At 39.5% G+C, this 20,696-nt stretch overlaps 1 pseudogene; it reads right to left on the reverse strand.

Annotated features, from left to right (window-relative positions):
- Positions 1 to 18,817: 18,817 nt before the first annotated feature.
- On the reverse strand, positions 18,818 to 19,279 carry LOC114033509 (annotated as a pseudogene).
- Positions 19,280 to 20,696: the final 1,417 nt, after the last annotated feature.

Genomic DNA, 20,696 nt, shown 5'->3' on the forward strand with positions numbered 1-20,696 from the left:
AACTTATGTTCTGGTAAGGTTCCTTATTTTATGGTGATTGGCGGGAAGACTTTTTCTTCCTGGTTTAGAGAAGCTCCAGCACAGGAAACAATCATGATCACTGAGGTTGAAGTATCTCTTCCTTAAGGTTTCTGACTCCTGTTCCATTTGGGGACTGTTCCAAGATATCTTCCCTTTTGGCTATTCCTATGCCTGAAATTCTACCGTTACTCATTGCTTGGGTAAAGGCATTGAGGGTCATCGATATTTTATCAATTAAATTTCTGTTAAGAGCCTTTGAAGTGACCAACCTTAGAATACAGGCAAAAAAGCAGGAGGAAATAGGGTTTCATCTCCCTCTTCACACCCTGCCAAACTCATGGTCTAGCTGGGGAGGTAAGACTAACCATAAGAAATAATGAATAAAGTTTACTTCCCCTCCTTGATTTCAAAATAGCAAAAGTTAAGTATGGTACAGTACAAAGATCCACACTTAGCCTTAGCCCTGGGTTTGAGTCCTTATTCAGCCATTTATGTTTTATGTGACTGGGTAAATTACTTCTCTCCCTGAGTCTCATTTTCCCCACCTGTAAATAAAGAGATTTGAAATAGATGATGTTCCCTGCTGGTTCTAAAATGCTATGATTTTAGAAATCACTCTGACTCTAGAAATTCTATGCTCATGAGCTAACCTATAAAATGGAAGCAGATAGCAGAATGGATTAGAAACCAGAATCCAACAATATGTGGTGTACAAGGGACACACTTGAAATGGAAAGACACACACACAGAGTTATAATAAGAGGCTGGAGCAGAATCTATTATAATTCAGCTGAAGTAAAAAAAAGGCAGGGGTAGTAATCATGATCTCAGATGAAGCAAAAACAAAAATAGACCTGATTAAAAAGATAATCAGGAAAATTATATTTAATCAAAATGAAGTAATATAAAAAATTTTTACAGGGGCAGCTAGGTGGCACAGTGGATAGAGAACCAGCCCTGAAGTCAGGAGGACCTGAGTTCAAATCTGGCCTCAGACCAAACACTTGGCACTTACTAGCTGTGTGACCCTGGGCAAGTCACTTAACCCCAATTGCCTAAAAAAAAGGAAAAAAAATTTACAGCAAGTTTCTCTGATAAAGGCCTCATTTCTCAAATATGTAGGGAACTAAGCCATTTTTTTTTTAAATAAGAGCCATTTCCCAATTGATAAATGGTCAAAGCATATGAACAGGCAGTTTTCAGAAGAAGCAATCAAAGCTATCTATAGTCAAATGAAAAAATGCTCGAAATCATTATTGATCAGAGAAAGGCAAATTAAAACAAACCTGAGGTATCACATCACACCTATCAGAAATGACAAATGTTGGAGGGAATGAGAGAAAATAGGTACGTTAATGAACCATTGGTGGAGTGGTGAACTGGTACTAACTAACTATTTTGGAGAACAATTTGGAACTCTACCCAAAGGACTATAAAACTAATCATACCCTTTGATCCAGCAATACAACTACTAGGTCTCTGTCCCAAAGAGATCAAAGAAAAAGGAAAAGGACCTACCTGTACAAAATATTTATAGCAGCTCTTTTTGTGGTAGCAAAGAATTGGAAATTGAGGAAATACAAATCAATTGTGGAAGGGCTAAACAAGTTGTGGCATATGATTGTGATGGAGTACTGTTGTGCTATAAGAAATGAGGAGAAGGGTAGTTTCAGAAAAACATAGCAAGATCTATATGAACTGATGCAAAATGAAGTGAGAAGAACTGGGAGATCATTGTGTGAAGTAACAGCAATGTTGTAATGATGATAACTGTGAAAGATTTGGCTGCTCTGAATAATACAGTAATCCAAGAAAATTCCAGAGGACTCATAATGTAAAAATACTATCTGCCTTCAGAGAGAAAATTGATGAAGTCTGAGTGCAAATAGAAATATTTTTTCACTTTTTTTTTTGCAATATGGCTAATATGAAAGTATGTTTTCATGATTTCACATGTATAATTGATATATTGTTTGTCTTCTCAGTGGGTGGAGGGAGGGATAGGAAAAAGGGAGAGAATCAGGAACTCAAAAATTAAAAAGAGAAGGATGTTAGAAAAAAATACATTTTTTAAAAAGGAAATTTTATGCACAAAGGTCCTGAGATCCCCAGTTTCTAAAGGACAGGAAGGGACTGTCTCTTTAAGTCTGGTTTGTAAGCACTCAGCCTACAGTCATATGCACATGGCAGCTTAATAAATCCTGTTTGATGAGTATTTATTTTAATTAAACTCTCTTCATGTGTGATTCATCATTTCTATCTTCCAACAGGCACTTTTTCAGTCAGTCATTGGGAAGTTTCTGTCTACGTGATGATAAACATCCGGTTATTTGGAAACACTCTTGGCTTCTCCTGGACCAAACATCTGGACTGATGGACTCTTTCCTTTCCAGCCTGGGTGCTTTGGCTATGGGGTAAGCCAAGTTCTCTTGGTGATCTTAAGTCCCAGATTCTGCCTGTGGACCTTGATAAGCACTTTACCATCCCCCTGTGTGGTCCTATAAGGCCCAGAAGAGTATCTCAGATCCCTGGCATCCTCCCTTGAAAATCTTTACAGCCTTAGGGAAATATCTCTAAATTCTGTGTGCTATGAAGGAGACCCCAAACCTGAAACCTGTTTGTCCCTGAAAGAGAAAAATGAGTCACTTAACTTCCTGGGGGTCTCAGAAGCATCTGGGCTAGGAATGTTAAAAAAAAAAATACAAGGTATCCTGAAAGTCTTATGCAGTTTTAACTTAAGACTGTATAGAACATCAGACCTGGAAAAGGTCTTAGAACATAAAACATAAAATAATAGCCTAGAAGGAACCTTAGAGATCATTTGTTTCTACTGCCCTCATTTCACAAAAGAAGAAAACAGAAACCCAGATTGGGGAAGTATAGGGTACTGGAAAGAATGACCTGGAGTCAGAAGACCTGAGTTTGAATCCTGGTTCTGCCATTAGCTTGTATGATGTTGTGCTTCTGAAGGGAGTCCCAAAGGGAAACAATCCCACCGAGGAGGAAAAAATACTATTTGTCAGAAGAGACTGAAGCAGATGTACAGAGAACTCATCAACCAACTAGGATTTTAAAAAGAAATACACATACACACATAATGATATAGAATATATTATATTGTATATAATATATGTATAATATATAATTATATATAAATAAAATAGCTGCAGTAACATGTATAATCCTCTTTTTTGTTCTCTGTTTATGGAAATTTTATTTTCTGTTTGTTAAGTTCAGAATAAATTTTTTTTAATTAAAAAAAGAAATGTATAGAAAATGAAAGCAAAGGCTCAGTAACTGAAGATGAAAATAAGAATGTAATGTGGTCCTGTAAAAAACAGCATTAGAAATGCTAAAGCTCGGGGGTGGAGCCAAGATGGTGAAGAAAAGCCAGGAAGTTGCCTGAGCTCTCCCCAGTTTCCCTCAGAAACAGCATTAAATCAAGACTCTGAAATGATACTGGAGCGACAGAACCTACAAAAAAGATGGAGTGAGACAATTTTCCAGCTTAAGATAATTGATAAGGCCTTCAAGAAAGGCCTGTCTCACTTGGGTAAAAGAAGAGTGCAGCCCAGTGTAGATGGTGTCTGAGTGAGCCAGCAGGAGGCTCTTAGCCACATCACAGATCAGCAACTGAGGCCTTTCAGTGCTGGTTCAGCAGGCTAGTGGCACAGCAGGCCAGCTGTGAGGCCTCCAGCCCCAACGCAGAAGGCAAACTGCCAGCCCAGGAACCCCCAGCACAACAGGCTCAAGTAGGCCAGGCCATCCCAGTGCAGTGAGCAAGCTGCCAGCACCTGAGGTTCTGGCGCAGAAAGTCAGTGACCAGGTCTCTGGCCCCCAGCACAAGAAGCTTGGGATAGTGCACCCTGTGCCGCAGGAGCAGAGGTCAACTTTAAAAGTCTAAAAAAATGAATGAAATAGACTAAAAAAATGAGTAAAAAATCAGAAAAGAGCCCTGACCGTAGACCATACTATGGCAACAGGGAAGATCAAAACATAAGTGCTGAAGAGGACAACAATATCAAAATGCCCACATGTGAAGCCTCAAAGGGGAAAGATGAATTGATTTCAAGCCTAAAAAATTTTGGAAGAGTTCAAAAAGGATTTTAAAAATCAAATAAGAGAGGTAGAAGAGAAATTGGGAAAAGAAATGAGAGTTATGAAGAGAGAGTCAATGGCTTGGAAAAGAAAGGACAAAGATTGATTGAAGAAAACAATTCCTTAAAAATACAATTGGCCAAATGGGGAAAAAAAAAAAACAACCCACTGAAGAAAACAACTCCTTAAAAAATAGAATTGGTCAAATGGAAGAGGAGGTACAGAAGTTAACTGAAGAAAATAATTCCTTAAAAATTAGAATTGGGCAAGTAGAAGCTAATGAACCTATGAGACATCAAGAATCAGTCAAACAAAATCAAAAGAATGAAAAAATAGAAGAAAATGTAAAACATCTCATTGGAAAAACAACTGACCTGGAAAATAGATGAGAGATAATTTAAGAATTATTGGACTATCTGAAAGTCATGACCAAAAAAAGAGCCTGGACAGCATCTTTCAAGAAATTACCAAGGAAAACTTCCTTGATAGCCTAGAACCAGAGGGTAAAATAGTCATTGAAAGACTCCACCAATCACCTTCTGAAAGAGATCTCAAAATGAAAACTTCAAGGAATATTGTAGCTAAATTTCAGAACTATCAGATCAAGGAGAATATACTTCAAACAGCCAGAAAGAAACAATTCAAATATCAAGAAATCACAATTAGGATTACACAGGATTTAGCAGCTTGTACATTAAAGGATTAGAGGGCTTGGAATATGATGTTCTGGAAGGCATAGGAGCTTGGATTATAACCAAGAATCAACTACCCAGCAAAATTGAGCATAATCTAGCTGAACAGAAAATTCTATCTTCAAATGTAAGACTCAAGAGAAGCATAAAAAGGTAAGCAGGAAAGAAAAAAAATTATTCTACAAGGTTAAACTGTTTATATCCCTACATGGGAAGATGATATTGTAACTCTTAGAAACTGTATCTCTATTAGGGCAGTTAGAAGGAGTATATATAGATGGAGGGTATCGGTATAAGTTGGCTTTGATGTGATGATATAAAAAAAATTCAGGGGTAGAAAAAAAGGATTATACTGGGAGAAGAGGAAAGGGGGAGGCAGAATAGAGTAAATTACATCACATGAAGAGGTGCAAAAGGCTTATTACCATAGAGGGAAAGAAGGGAAGAAGTGAGCATTGTTTGAACCTTACTCTCATCGGATTTGGCTCAAAGAGGGAATAGCAATACACACTCAGTTGGGTATAGAAATTTATCTAACCCTATGGAGAAATAGGAGGGGAAAGGGGAAAGAAAAGTGTTGTGGACTGAGAAAGGAGGACAGATTGAGGGAGGCAGTGGTCAGCAGCATAACACTGGTGAGGAGGGACAGGATGAAAGAGAGAAAAAACTATAAACAGAGGGGGAAATAGGATGGAGAGAAATACACAATTAGTAATCATAACTGTAAATGTTAATGGGATGAACTCTCCCATAAAATGGAAGCAGATAGCAGAGTGGATTAAAAACCACAATCCTATAATATGTTATTTACAAGAAACACATTTGAAGCAGATACACACAGAGTAAAGCGGAATATATTATGCTTCAGCTGAAGTAAAAAAAAAAAGCAGAAGTAGCAATCCTGATCTCAAACTAAAGCAAAAGCAACCATAGATTTAATTAAAAGAGATAAGGAAGGAAACTACATCTTGCTAAAAGGTACCATAGACAATGAAGTAATATCGATAATAAACATATGTGCACTGAGTGATATGTCATCCAAATTCTTAGAGAAGTTATGTGAGTTACAGGAAGAAATACAAAATAAAACTGTACTAGTGGGGACCTCAACCTCCCTCTCTCAGAACTAGGTAAATCTAGCCAGAAACTAAACAAGAAAGAAGTTAAGGAGGCAAATAAAATTTAGGAAAGTTAGATATGATAGATCTCTGGGGAAAATGGAATGGGGATAGAAAAGAACATATCTTTTTCTCAGTGGTACATGGCACCTACACAAAAATTGACCATGCATAAAGGCATAAAAACCTCACAATCAAATGCAGAAAGACAGAAATATTAAATTCATCATTTTCAGATCATGATGCAATAAAAGTTACATGTAATAAAGGACCATGGAAATATAGATTAAAAATTAATTGGAAACTAAATAATCTAATCCTAAAGAAAGAGTGGGTCAAACAACAAATCATAGAAACAATCAATAACTTCATCAAAGAGAAGGACGATAATGAGACAACATAACAAAATTTATGGGATGCAGCCAAAGCAGTTCTTAGGGGAAATATCTAAATGCTTACAGTAATAAAATAGAAAAAAAGCAGATCAATGAATTGGGTATGCAAATGAAAAAGCCAGAAAAAGAACAAATTAAAAATACCCAATTAAACACCAAATTAGATATTCTGAAAATTAAAGGAGAGATTAATAAAACTGAAAGTAAGAAAACTATTGAACTAATAAATAAAACTAAAAGCTGGTTTTATGAAAAAAACCAATAAAATAGATAAACCTTTGGTTAATTTGGTAAAGAAAGGAGAAAAGCAAATTACCAGTATCAAAAATGAAAAGGGTGAATTCACCACCAATGAAGAAGAACTTAAAGCAATAATTAGGAGCTGTTTTTCCCAACTGCATGCCAATAAATCTGACAATCTGAGTGAAATGGATAAATATTTACAAAAATATAAATTGCCCAGATTAACAGAAGAGGAAATAAAATATTTAAATGACCCCATTTTAGAAAAAAATATTGAACAACCCATCAATAAACTCCCTAAGAAAAAACCTCCAGGGCCAGATTGATTTACAGATGAATTCTACCAAACATTTATAGAACAACTAATTCTAATACTATATAAACTATTTGGAAAAATAGGCGGAGTCCTACCAAGTTCCTTTTATGACATAAATATGGTGCTGATACCTAAACCAGGAAGAGCCAAAACAGAGAAAGAAAATTATAGACCAATTTCCCTAATGAGTATTGATGTAAAAATTTTTAATTAAATATTAGCAAAGAGATTACAGAAACTTATCACCAAGATAATACACCATGACCATAGGGTGATACCATAAGCAAATTAGGAGAGCAAGGAATAGTTTACCTATCAGATCTATGGAGAAGTGAAAAATTTATGACTAAATGAGATTGAGAACATTATGAAGTGCAAAATGGATAATTTTGATTACATTAAATTAAAAAGTTTTTGCACTAACAAAACCAATGCAACCAAGATTAGAAGGAAAGCAGAAAGCTGGGAAATAATATTTAAACCCAGTGTTTCTGATAAAGGTCTCATTTCTCAAATATATAGAGAACTGAGTCAAATTTATAAGAATACAAGTCATTCCCCAATTAATAAATGGCCAAAGGATATGAGCAGACAGTTTTCGGATGAAGAAATTAAAGCTATCTATAGTCATATGAAAAAAATGCTCTAAATTATTGATTAGAGAAATGCAAATTAAAACAAGTCTAAGGTACCACTTCACATCTATCAGATTGGCTAATATGACAGAAAAAGAAAATGATAAATGTTGGAGAAGATGTGGGAACATTGGAACACTAATGCACTGTTGGTGGAGTTGTAAACTGATCCAACCATTTTGGAGAGCACTTTGGAACTATGCCCAAAGGGCTATTAAACTCTACATACCTTTTGATCCAGGAATACCACTACTAGGTCTGTATCTCAAAAAGATGATACAAATGGGAAAAGGAACTACATGTACAAAAATATTTATAGCAGCTCTTTTTATGGTGGACAAGAATTGGAAATTGAGGGGATGCCCATCAATTGGGGAATGGCTGAACAAGTTGTGGTATATGAATGTAATGGAATTCTATTGTGCTATAAGAAATGATGAGCAGCAATTGGGTATGGAAACCTATCTTACCCTACAGGAAAATGGGGAAGAAGGGGACAAGAGAGCAGGGGGAGGATAGATAGGAAGGCAGATTGGGGGAGGTAATCAGAAGCAAACACTTCTAAGGAAAGACGGGGTCAAAAGAGAGAATCGAATAAATGAGGGGCAGGATAGGATTAAGGGAAATATACTTAGTTTTCCACAACGTGACTACTATGAAAGTGTTTTGCATGACTACACATCTATAACTTGTATCCAGTTGCTTGCCTTTTCAATGAGGGTGGGCGGGGAGGGAAGAAGGGAGAAAATTTGGAACCCAGAGTTTTAAAAACAAATGTTAAAAAAAATTGTTTTCACATGCAACTGGGAAATAAGATATACAGGAAATGAGGTATAAAATCTATCCTGCCTTACAGGAAAATTGAAGGGTTAGGGGATCAGAGAAGGGGGAGGGGAGACAGAAAGGAAGGCAAATTAGGGGAAGGGGTATTCAGAATGCATGCCATCTTAGGGTGGGGGGAGGGATGAGATGGGGAGAAAATTTGGAACTCAAAATCTTGTGGAAGTGAATGTTGAAAACTAAAAATTAATTAATTAATTTTAAAAAAAAGGAAATGATGAGCAGTCAGATTTCAGAACAACCTGGAAAGATTTACATGAACTGATGCTGAGTGAAGTGAGCAGAACCAGGAGATCATTGTACACAGCAACAGCAGCATTGTGCAATGATTAACTATGATAGACTTAGCTCTTCTTAGAATTACAATGATCCAAGACAATTTCAAAAAACTTATCATGGAAAATGTTATCCACATCCAGAGAAAGAACTATGGCATCTGAATGCAGATCAAAGCATACTATTCTAACTTTTTTTCCCCCTTTCTCATGATTTTTCCCTTTAGTTCTTATTCTTCTTTTACAATACAACTAAAGTGGAAACATGTTTACCATGATTGTACATGTATAACCTATATTAGATTGCTTGCTATCTTGGGGAGAGGGGAGGGGAGGTAGAGAGGGAGAGAGAAAAATTTGGAAATCAAAATCTTATAAAAATGAATGTTGAAAACTATCTTTACAAGTAATTGGAAAAATAAAATACTGTTAAGTGGGGAAAAAATAAACCCTACCATGGAAAACTCTTTAAAAAAAATAAATGTAGTGATTGCTTTTGCTGAAGAAAAAAAAGAAATGCTAAAGCTCAGAATGAGCTGAGACTAGGGAAGTCCATGACAACAAGAAAAGATTTTCTAAGCTACTTTGGGAGAAAAGAAGGATCAAAGAAGGCTTAGGATTTTTCCTCAATGACATGTTAACTTTATAATCTAATGAAGGAGACAACATGCAAACAAAATAATTAGTGGAAGGCACTGCAATTAAAAGGATTTGGGAAAGACTTCCTGTAAAAGATGGGATTTTATTTTATTTTAGTGAGGCAGTTGGGGTTAAGTGACTTGTCCAGGGTCACACAGCTAGAAAAGATGGGATTTTAGCTGGGACTTAAGGGAAGCCAGGGAAGCCAATAGGCAGAGATAAGGAAATGGAGAGTTCAGGCATGGGAGACAGCCAGAGACAGAAAGAGCACATATTGCCAGCGTGTGTGAGGAGGGGAAGCTCATGCTTTTGGTGTTTCAGAGCAGCAAATATCACTCGCTGTTCCTGTTGACCTTGCTTTTGCATTCTTGGTTGGACAGGGCTCTCCCGGCCGTACCAGATGCTGCTTCCCTGAACACTGTTCTGATACTTTACTGGTTGCTGCCAGATACAGCTCCAGTGCAGTGTCCAATGCAGAAAGGCTTTCTTGGCCTAGGCTGAGCAGAAGCCTTCCTAGTTCTGCTTCCTGGGGCCTGCTATTTCCTGGGCCAAAGGTTCTTAACCCTTGGTGCAGCAAAAAGCACACTTTGCATAAAGACGGTAAGCTAATGCCCTCAGGCTTGTCAGTTCCTTTCAACTATTGTACTCTCCTGGGTATAGCGCTGAGTCCTGGAAACCTGGCCCAAACTTACGAGGGCTCTCCAATACACTTCCCTAATTTGCATATTTGCAAGCTGGGCCATAAACTAGCAATGTTCGTTTCCCTAATAAGCACGAAGGAGTTCCGGGGCTGGGGGTTTCCCCAGATTTAAAGTTTATCCCATTCACCTACATAAATCAGTAGAATGGGAAAAGGGATTGAGGCTATCTACGCTTGGAGGCGAAATCCCTGCTGATTTTTCATAGTACATGTAAATATGGCCATTTCAAAATCTGAAAGGGGATTTGCTTTTTTTTTTCCCCCCAGGCAATTGGGGTTAAGCGACTTGCCCAGGGTCACATAGCTAGTACGTGTCATCTGTTTGGTCTGAGGTTGGATTTGAGGACCTGAGCTCAGGGTCGGTGCTCTATCCCCTGCGCCACCTAGCTGCCTCAGGGGTTTGCTCTACAAGTTTACATCTGTATAGATTTATTTTGTATCAAGGCAAAAGTGTTCACATAGTTTCGCCCCTGACAAAAGGCAAGGAGTGCACAATTTTTTTTTTTTCCCTCAATACCTAGCCTAGTGCCTGGCACAAAGTAGGGGCTTCATAAATGTGTGTGAATTGATTGATTGAAATTGCAAGTGACCTAACTTGCAATGAAGGACATCCATAGGCTGAAAGGGATTACTAAACAATGAAGTGACCTAAAATACAAAATCAAGATCATATATGCCTAGAAAGGAGGGGAGCTGATTCATGTAGTAAGAGTGAAGGATAGTAGACGGCTGAGCACCACGCTTGCATCCATCAATAAATCATTATGTAATGAACCCAAGGATTCCAGGGCTTAAGTTTGAGAATAGAGTTGGTTCACAGAAATTCTCTCAGGCTTAGCCAAGAGCTAGCTGCTCAGCCTGGATCCCTTGAGTCAGCCGAATTTTAAAAGGCTAGTTTCACATCCTGAAGCTCGAAACATATTACTCCACCTGCTTAAATACCACTGTTTCTACTCTGAGGGATGGAACCTGGAGCTTTGTCCCAGACTGAAGTTTACCCAAGATTATTGTCTACCCCAAAGGCAGAAATTGCTTAATTTTTCCTCTTTGTAACCCCAGTGCCTAGCACATATGAATTTAATATAGGTTTTTTGGTTGATTGATCAAAGAGTGGGAAATTTACCTCAGGATGGAAAATTTAAAGGGCTGAGGTGGGAATGGGTTTTTATTGGGAAAGCAGAGTAAGGGGGCAGGGGGTAGGGGAGAGAGAAGAGGAGCTTCAGCTTCTGTTTGCTTAAGCAAAGTTCCTTCTAAGAGAAAGAAGAGATTGGTCAAAAGACATGTTATCTGACAACTTCCTCTAGTGAAGACAGCCTTCTCAGCAGCAGGCTCATGGAGATCAGTGTTCTCCCCCACATTGGGCAAGTGTCCTAAAGTCTCTGTCTCCCCCTACTCCTCCTCTTCCTCTGAAGATACCTTCTTTGCTGTTTGCCCAAGGAGCTGAAGATCTTAGTTACGGCTCTGCTGAGGCAAGTCAAGTAGTTGAGATTTAGAAGCAGGAAAAAGGTAGCTGCTGCTACCCATCTTAATGAGAGCACCAGCCTCTCTCCCACTCTGAGGTTGCTCTGGACCATGCATCTTGAATGAAGGAGGGACAACAGACAGCCTTCTGATTGCATTGGTGAGATAATTAAAACAACAACAACAATAACATGCCAGAGAGAGACTCCTACTCTATTAGGGTTATCTCCTCTACAATTTACGTAGAGGCTATAAATGAGAACTGCATAGGATGAGATGGTGTGGAAAGATTGTGATTTCTATTGATGAAGGAGGTACCAAGTCAAAATTTCTTCAGAATCCATCCTTTGGAGCATGAATAAGGGACACTGACCATAGATCAGTACTCTTCACAGCAATCCTACTTTTTACTACAGGAACAGTGTTATTAGTTGGTACCTGTTTCAGACTGTTCAGACTATTACAGATTTTATTTTTCTTCCTGTTTTACTGAAGAGGAAACTTAAAGCCCAGTGTAAGGTCACATGGCTAGTAAGTATCAAAAGTCACAAAGTTTGTTACATGAAATCCCCAAAATTAAAAGAGAAATTTGCAAGAATTACAAAGACTTTCTAACCCTAAATCAGATGGAAGTTTGGCATAAAACATTGTTTTTTAACGAGCAGTATACTGAGGTTAAGAAATAGGCTTAATGCCTGTAGGTCCTATTTAATTGACTGGTTGTTCTATATTCCAGAAGAACTTGAACTATTTAGCCAAGAGTCCCCTTGTAGAGAGGGGAAATCTGTCATAACCATAGCTTTGAGGATGGACAAACTCAGTCTCTGGGTTCTAAGCTAAAAGAGAGATGGCTGAGATCATTCTTCTTCCTCTTAAGGAGAAGAGTAGTATCATAATTTAGTGACTTCCCTCTGGTGTTGAGGTCTAGAAGTTTAGGGGTTTAAGGGTGCTGCGACCCCAAAATCACAACATGCAGGTCCTGCCCGAAAGAATCGACCAAGCCGTCTTTCAGCCAAAGACAAAGTTTATCAGAACATCCGTCATATTGGGCAGACTCTTAAGAATCTAAGCATTTATATTGCTCATGCAAGTGGGCCAGATTTTAAGAATCTGAGCATTTGGCTAGATTTTAAGAATCTGAGCGCTTAGACAAAATGGACCTTATATACAGACAGAATGTGGGAGGGATCTAGAAGTGGGCAACTAGTTTGGGGTGACTGGAGGAGGGGTCTAAGGAGGGTCTGGATGGGAGTGGCCAGTAAGCTAGGGGGAACAGAGCACCAGGGACCTGGACCATGTGGCCAAGGGAGAATAGCTTGGGCATAGCCACAGTGAAAGGCCAGTTGAGTGGATTACAGCCTCACGAAAACACCAGGGATTTGGGAAAGTCCAAAGATTTTCCTCATCCTCATCACTGGGATTGATTCCCTACCTACCATTTGCAGTGTATATATGTTTTATATATGATTTTTTTTTTCTGCCTGTTATTTCTCCCATTAGTCTATGAGCTCTTGGGGCAAGATTTCTTTTTTTTTTGCCTCTCTTTATATCCCTAGAGCTTAGCATAGTGCAGGGCAAATTGTAGGTACTTAAAATAAATTTTTGTTGACTTACTGACTGAAAAGACTCCAGCCAAAACTGGAAGTAAGAAGCAGGAAGAAGCTTCACAATGTGTTGCCCAGACCTGGCAGTAACCAGCAATGACCATGGGTCTGGGAAAGCATCAGAATGTAATAGTCATGGGAAACCAGCTTGCTCTGAAGAGACCGCACACCATGTCACACCAGTGAAGAGTAGGTCCAATGGGAATAATGCAATAATATCACCAAAAGGTGTTGGTGGCCCTGAAGTTTTGGACATCCCTCCACACATGCACTTTGGCCACATGTGTTCCCTGTATGTATGGTGTTCCACATATGTGTCATTTCCACTTATATTCTTTAGGTGCTGTCACTCTTCCTACTGATTTGTACAAGACAAGGGAGAGTATGCCTCAGGTTTACGGGGGAGGGATAAGGAGAAGAATGTTCTATCCCTACTTTTCTGTTTCATTAAATGATTTTAAAATCACTAATTCTGTTTTCTGACTTAGTAAAAGTAAATCCATAGGTAAGGATTTGTGAGCTGGGGTTTTTAAGTTAATTAAAACCCATAAAGTGCCTTGGACCCAGGGTAGATTTTCTGGGGTTTTCACATATATGGAGGAGCTGTGTCCAAGGTGCTACACAAATAAATGCAAGGTAATTTATTTTTATTTATTTATTTGTTTATTTTTTTGGTAACAGAGAGAGCATAAGCTCCACCTTCCATGTTCACAACACATCTCATTTCCATCTTTGACTTTTGGAATTCTTATATTCTTTTAAGGTTTAGCTCAGATCAGACAGTAAGGTACAGTAGGAAGAACACAGAGATTAGAATCAGATTAGAATCCTGGCTAAACTATTTACAACTTGCACGACCTTGGGAAATCTCATTTAAATCCTCCAGGCCTTTGTTATAAAATGAAGGGTTGGATTAAGTGACTTCAGCGATCCCTTTGATCTTTAAATCTATGGTACCATAATCTTGAGATCAAATGCTTCTCCTACAGGAAGTCTTACTTCATCCTCCCACTCTCTCTTCTCTCATTTCATTGGAATAGGAAACTCCAAGGTGAAGAAACTCCCTATCTTTGTGTGTCTGCATCTTCTCTGCATTTTATAGTCTTAAAGAATTGTCTAAAGCACTGAGAAGTTAAGTTATTTGCCAAGAGTCACATAACTGATATGAGAATCAGACTTGACCCCATGTCTTTCTGATTTCAAGACCAGCTCTCTATTACACCAAGCTGTCTCATTATATTATGGTTATGAATGTACACTGTCTTCTTGGGAGTAGACTGGAAGATCCCTGCAATAAGACTACCTTTTAAGATCTCTACAATCTCAGTGCCTAGAACAGTATTTGCATATAGTAAAAATGGAATTGAATTGATTAAAGGAACTAGTGATGTTCAGCCTGAACAAGATCAGAAAAAGAGAATCTGATAAAGCTTGCATGAAATAAGGCTTGATTGACTCTTTGCCTTATTCATCTTGGCCCCAGAGAGCAGAACGAAGAACAATGTGGAAGTTGCAGATTTCAATTTGAATTAGGGGAAACTCCCTAATGATTAGAGACATTCAACAGCTGAATAGACTGTCTCAGAAGGGATTGGCTTCCCCATCACTGGAGGTGTTCAAGCAAATTCTGACTGGACATTTGTTGGATATATCATAGAAAGAATGCTGATTCAGGTTTGTATTGTACTAAATGACTTCTGAGATCCTTTCCCATTCAGAGATTCTGTGAGTCCATGAAATATCACAATGTGAGGAATCAAAAATGTGGATAGTCAAGAATTAACTTATACTCTTCACTCAGAAGGTTGTTTAGTCTTGAAGCTAACTTACGATTCTAGGAAAAGACCTATATCTTCCAAACAGAGAAAAAGATTAGCCATGATCTGGGAGTTCAGGTAAAATGACAGGATGTCAGATCCTTATGTGACAAAGATTGCACAGCCTGGGAAGGGATGGAGAGATTTTGATCTGCATCAAAGGAGGGAAAACTCACTCTATTAAAATCATCAATCCATTGAAAAATTGAAACAGGCAAGTCTTGTGTGTTAGTTAAAACCCATGGTGTCACTGAATCACTCTGGGTGAAGCAATGACTTACTTGTTCCAGCCATACTAGAAAGCAATGTGAAACTTTGCCCCAAAAGTTTCTACACTAGACCTACCCTTTAAACTAGTAATAGCAGACGTGGGCTGATACTATACATGCCAAAATATTTATGGCAGCTCTTTTTGTTGTAGTAAAGAGCTGGAATCTAAAAGGGTGCTCATCATTTGGGAAATGACTGAACAAATTATGTTACATGAATATAACAGAATATTATTGTGCCATAAGAAATCATAAGAGGGATGATTTCAGAAAAACCTTAAGAAGACTTACATGAACTGAAGAAGAATGAAATGAAAAGAACCAGGAGAACCATTTATACAATGATAACAATATTACAAAGAAAAACAATTTTGAAAGCGTTAAGAACTGAGATCATTGCAATGACCAAGCATGATTCCAAAAAACTAGTGATTCTACATGTCACTCACCTCCTAACAGGTAATGGATTCAAGATTCAGAAGAAGACATGTTTTTGGGAGCAGCTAGGTGGCATAGTGGATAGAGCTCTGGCCTTGGAAGTAAGAGGACTTGAGTTCAAATCTGACTTCAGACACTTTACACTTACTAGCCATATGACCCTGGGCAAGTCACTTAACCCTGATTGCCTCACCAAAAAAAAGAAGATATGTTTTGGACATGATCAACATGGGGATTTTGTTTGCATATTTGTTGCAAGGGATTTTTTTTGTTTGTTTGTTTGTTTTGATTTGTTTTTGTTTTATGTTGGGGAGTGTGGAAGAAAGAGATGGGCTAGGGATATTGTCATTCAGTCATTTTTCAGTCATGTCTGACTCTCCATGACCCCATTTGTTTGTTTGTTATGGCACAAAGATACTGGAATGGTTTGCTGTGAGGGACTGTCTGATGTTGACTACTGCCAAGTGATAGTTGTGGCAAGATGGGGTAGGAACAAGATATTAGGAGATGACCGGAGCTCAGGCTCCCGAGGCAGGGGCTGTGCTAGGCGGAGTTGTGGTGAACTGGGATGGGGGCTGGATACGGAGAAGTAACCAGAGCTCACGCTCCTGAGGCAGTGGGCAGTGCTATGTGGAGCTGTGATAAGCTGGGGAAGGAACAGAATACAAGGAAGTAGCCGAAGCACGTGCTCCTGAGGCAGGGGGCTGTGCCACGTGGGAGTGGGATGGCAGAGAATGAGTTCCTTTGTCTAGTCCTCTTCCCTAGGTGCAACGTTAACCCCAGACATCTCCTTCCTGACTTCCTGGGTCATGTACTTTCCCTTTGTGTAGCACTGACCCCAGACGCCTCCTCCCAGTATCTGGGCCTGACTTCCTAGGTCACGTACTCTCCCTTTTGTCTATGCACTAATCCCAGACGCCTCCTTCCTGTATCCAGTCCTAGCCTCCTGAGTCACTTCCTCTCGCTTGGTGCGCTAAACTCAGACGTCCCCTTCCGGTATCTGATCCTACAATCAATGACTAGTAGGCGGGCTGAGGAGGAGGGGCTAAGTAGGTCTTAAGGAACGGTAGTGGTTGGAGCTCGCTCTCTCTTTGCTCCTGCTCTCTTGCTCTGGCCTTCCTGCTTGGCCTTGCTGTGATGGCCTCTGAATAAAGTTCCAGTGTTGGCACCTCCTGATGGGCTCGTCTCTGTGTGTTTATCCGGGTAGGCTCCGAAGACTGGTAAGTAGTATGACCCTGGCAGCCTGCTCCTTATAGGAGGAGAGTGCATGGTGTGGCCAGCACAGTTTGCCATTTGCTTCTCCAGCTCATTTTGCAGATGAGGAAATTGAGGTAAATAGGGTTAAGTGACTTGCCCAGGGTCACACAGGTAGTAAGTGTCTGAGGTCAGATTTAAACTCATGAAAATAAGTTTTTCTCACTCTAGACCTGGCACTCTATCCATTAAGCCACCTAGCTGCCAGCACTAGGGATAGGGTAGTCAAAAAAAGAAAGAAAGGGTCATTGAAGCAATATGCACAGAGAAAAATAGAATGAGGGCCAGAAAGAACTGTAGACAAGCAATCTGGCTTTGAAAGTTTTATCGCAGCTCTTTCTGTGGTGGCAAAGAATTGGAAATTGAGGGATGCCCATCAATTGGGGAATGGCTGAAGAAATTGTGGTATATGAATGCAGTGGAATACTATTGTGCTATAAGAAATGATGAGCAGGCAGACTTCAGAAAAATCTGGAAAGACTTGCATGGTCTGATGCTGAGTGAAGTGAGGAGAACCAGGAGAACATTGTGCAATGACTGACTTTGATAGACTTAGCTCTTCTCAGCAATGCAAAGATCTAAGATATCTCCAAAAGACTCATGATGGAAAATGCTATCTACAACCAGAGAAAGAACTATGGAGTTTGAATGCAGATGGAAGCATACTGTTTGCTCTTTTTTTTCTTCTGTTTTGTTTTGTTGCTCCTTTCTCATGGTTCCTCTTATCGATTCTAATTCTTCTTTACAACATGACTAATGTGAAAATATGTTTAATATGAATGTATGTGTAGAGTCTATATCAGATTGCACACCATCTTAGGGAGGAAGGAGGGGAGGGAGGGGGAGAAAATTTAAAACTCAAAAGCTTATGGAAGTAAATGTTAAAAACTAAAAATAAATTAATTAATTTAAAAAAGAAAGTTACATGTTGAATTTATTATATATTTTAAAAGACAAACAAGTTGTACATAACAGAAATCTGCAGCTTCATGTACAGTCCTTTTTCTGTTCTATTCTGTATGTGGAAATGCCCATTTTATTTGGAGTTAGTAAGTGCCCAGTTAAAAGTAACATGGTAGATGGAATCATCAAACTTTATCTAGGGGGCATAAATACCTTATCCTAGGACTCCCCCATCCCAAATGGAAATTCCTTCCTTCCTCATAGACTTCACCTCCCTATTGGTTACTTAAGGGGCATCTAAAGATTTCCAGTTTTCTCAGGATTACTTTCTTGTGTGAAATTAGGATAACAGGAAATAGGAAAGGTGACCAGTGATCTTCCAAGTTTCTCTTCCCTGGTATTGGCTGGCTGAGCTGTCAATCGGGCCATTAAGTGGCAGTTAGTAGTGGAAGGCTACTTGGATAGTGGAGGTTTTCCCTGCCAATCCATTGACCCTAGATATTGTAGGAAGTGCCCTGATATTCAGCTTCCCTGACCCATTCTATGTGGAAATTCACAGGAAGCTGGGGGGGAGAAAAGAAGAGCTCACAGTTGGCTAGAGGAGTAGAGAGTGTTTCTGATCCCTGGGAAAACTGCTGTGTGAGGCCTGAGGTTGCAGAAACTGTGGCAACAGTTAAGGTTTGGAAATGGAAAGACCCTGGTCTGTAGAGGTATTTTGAGCCATAACACAGTATATAAAAAAAAAAAAGGCCTCTGAAGTCCTCATTTTTTTTGTTTGTTTTTTGGCTAGGCAATGGGGTTAAGGGACTTGCCCAGGATCACGCAGCTAGTGCCAAGTGTCTGAGGCTGGAGTTGAACTCAGGTTCTCCTGACTCCAGCGCCTGTGCTCTATCCACTGGACCAGTTAGTTGCCCCTTCATTTTTTTTTTTTTTTATATTTCAGTATCAGATAAGTAAGTTTATTTGGTAAAAACTGCAAGCAAATAGTTCAAGGAGGAGATATGGTGTGGAGTGAAAGTAAGAGTGTTGGTACTACTGAGAATGTAGCTACATAAGAGGGAAGAGGATGGTTTTCATACTGAGAAAAGAGAGGGAGTTCTCAATCATTCAGCACTACCCTGACTAGCTTTTCATAAGCTGATATACCTGTTGCGATCTTCATCCTTGCCACCAACACTTCCATTCTTCTCCGTCATCTCTTCTCCAAGGGAGATGAGGACATGTTGTTTTTCAATCCCTATGGTTACGGCTATGCTGTTCCCTTCCTTATCAAACACTTGGAAGTCCCTTTGCATAGTCTTCATATGTGCCCTAGTCCTTAATCTTTGCTACCACCTGCATCATTGGCAGAAAGTGTTCCAAGTCTAGCACTTTCACATTAATTTTGATCACTTTTGGGATTCCCTAAGCCCCTGAGCACTTCAGCATTAGTAGGGTTCTGGCCCAGGGACTGCATCATCTTCCCACACTGGCTTTATAAGATCTCTCCATCCCCTCTTTGGTCAGACAGCTGGAAGGTCTCCTTGAACTCTTCCATCTGATCCTCTGTGAGCTTATACATCTTGGCTGCACAGTTCAATTCTCCTTTTTCTGCTATAATCCAAATAAAATCTGTGATCTAAATTCTTCAACGAGGGTCACATCTCTTTGGAAAAGGGAAAGACCAACATCAATGACTGAGGGGATGAGGGAGGGAATACAGGGAGTTCCCCATGGAGTGGAGGATGAGATACACTGCTGAATGGAAGAAAAGGATGGTTGTCATCTGCTGGGACTTGAGAAAAACTGTAGCTAGAATGACAAGGAAGATGCAACTCTGCACAAATCAATCAATCAATCAATGAGTATTTATTAAGCCAGATATTGTCCTAAGCACTGGGAATATAAAGAAAAAGCAAAAACATGCTAATGGGGAAACATCAGGTGAATATATAGACATATAGAAGATACAGAGTAAATATGTACAAGGTAACCCTGGCAAGTCACTTAACCCTGCTTGCCTCAGTTTCCTCATCCGTAAAATGAGCTGGAGAAGGAAATGGCAAACCATTCAGTATCTGTGCCAAGAAAACCTCAAAGGGGGTCACAAAGAGTGGCATACAACTGAAAATGACTCAACAAAAAGAAACCTTAGGCACTATTAAGTGCGATGAGAGGAATGTCTCCTGGAGTGGGTGTGGGTGGTACTTGTGCAGAATTATGAAGGAAACCAAGGATTCTAAAAGAAAAGGAGAGAGAGCATTTCAGGTATTGAGACAATGGGTGGGGCATCACATGTGAGGAACAGCAAGTAAGCAAGTATAGTTGGACTGCAGGGTACATGGAGAGAAATAACATGTAAATGGAAAGAATGAATGAAAAAACATTTATTAAGCACTTATGTGCAAAGCATTGTGCTAAGTTCTAAGGATACAAATAGAAAACACAATCCCTGCTCTCAAGGAGCTCACATTCTAATGAGGGAGATGACACATATTAAGTCAGATGGAAAGGCTCTATGGTCCTTAGGCTGTGGTGGCAAAGTAGGTGGCAAAGCCTCTTAATGTCATTTCCACTAGTAAAGTCATATCAGTTTCTGATTTTCAACCATGTGACAGTACCAAGAACTTTGGTGGCAAGAACTTTCTTTTCTAGGTCTTCAGTAGCTGTGACTACAGTATCTGCAGGAACAGTTGCCAGGTTGCATCTCTCTATCTCTCTGTCTGTCTCTGTCTCTCTCCCTCTCCCTCTTCTTCTCCCTCCTTCCCTCTCCCTCTTTCTTCTCTCCCTCTCTGTCTTTCTCTATTTCTGTCTCTCTCCTGTTCCTCCTGTCTCTCTGTCTCTCTCCTCTCTCTTCTCTCTCTGTCTCTGTCTCTCTGTCTGTCTCTCTCTCCTTCAATGGCTGCATCTTCATAGGAGTTACATTTCAGGATAATGGCTGAGGGCATTGGGCTAGAAGCTCAGCCATTCCTGAGGCTCTTGGGTTCAGAGTCTTGGAT

The sequence above is a fragment of the Vombatus ursinus genome, unplaced genomic scaffold (genome assembly GCF_900497805.2).
Source record: "Vombatus ursinus unplaced genomic scaffold, bare-nosed wombat genome assembly UNPS02007284.1, whole genome shotgun sequence".
NCBI lineage: Eukaryota > Metazoa > Chordata > Mammalia > Diprotodontia > Vombatidae > Vombatus > Vombatus ursinus.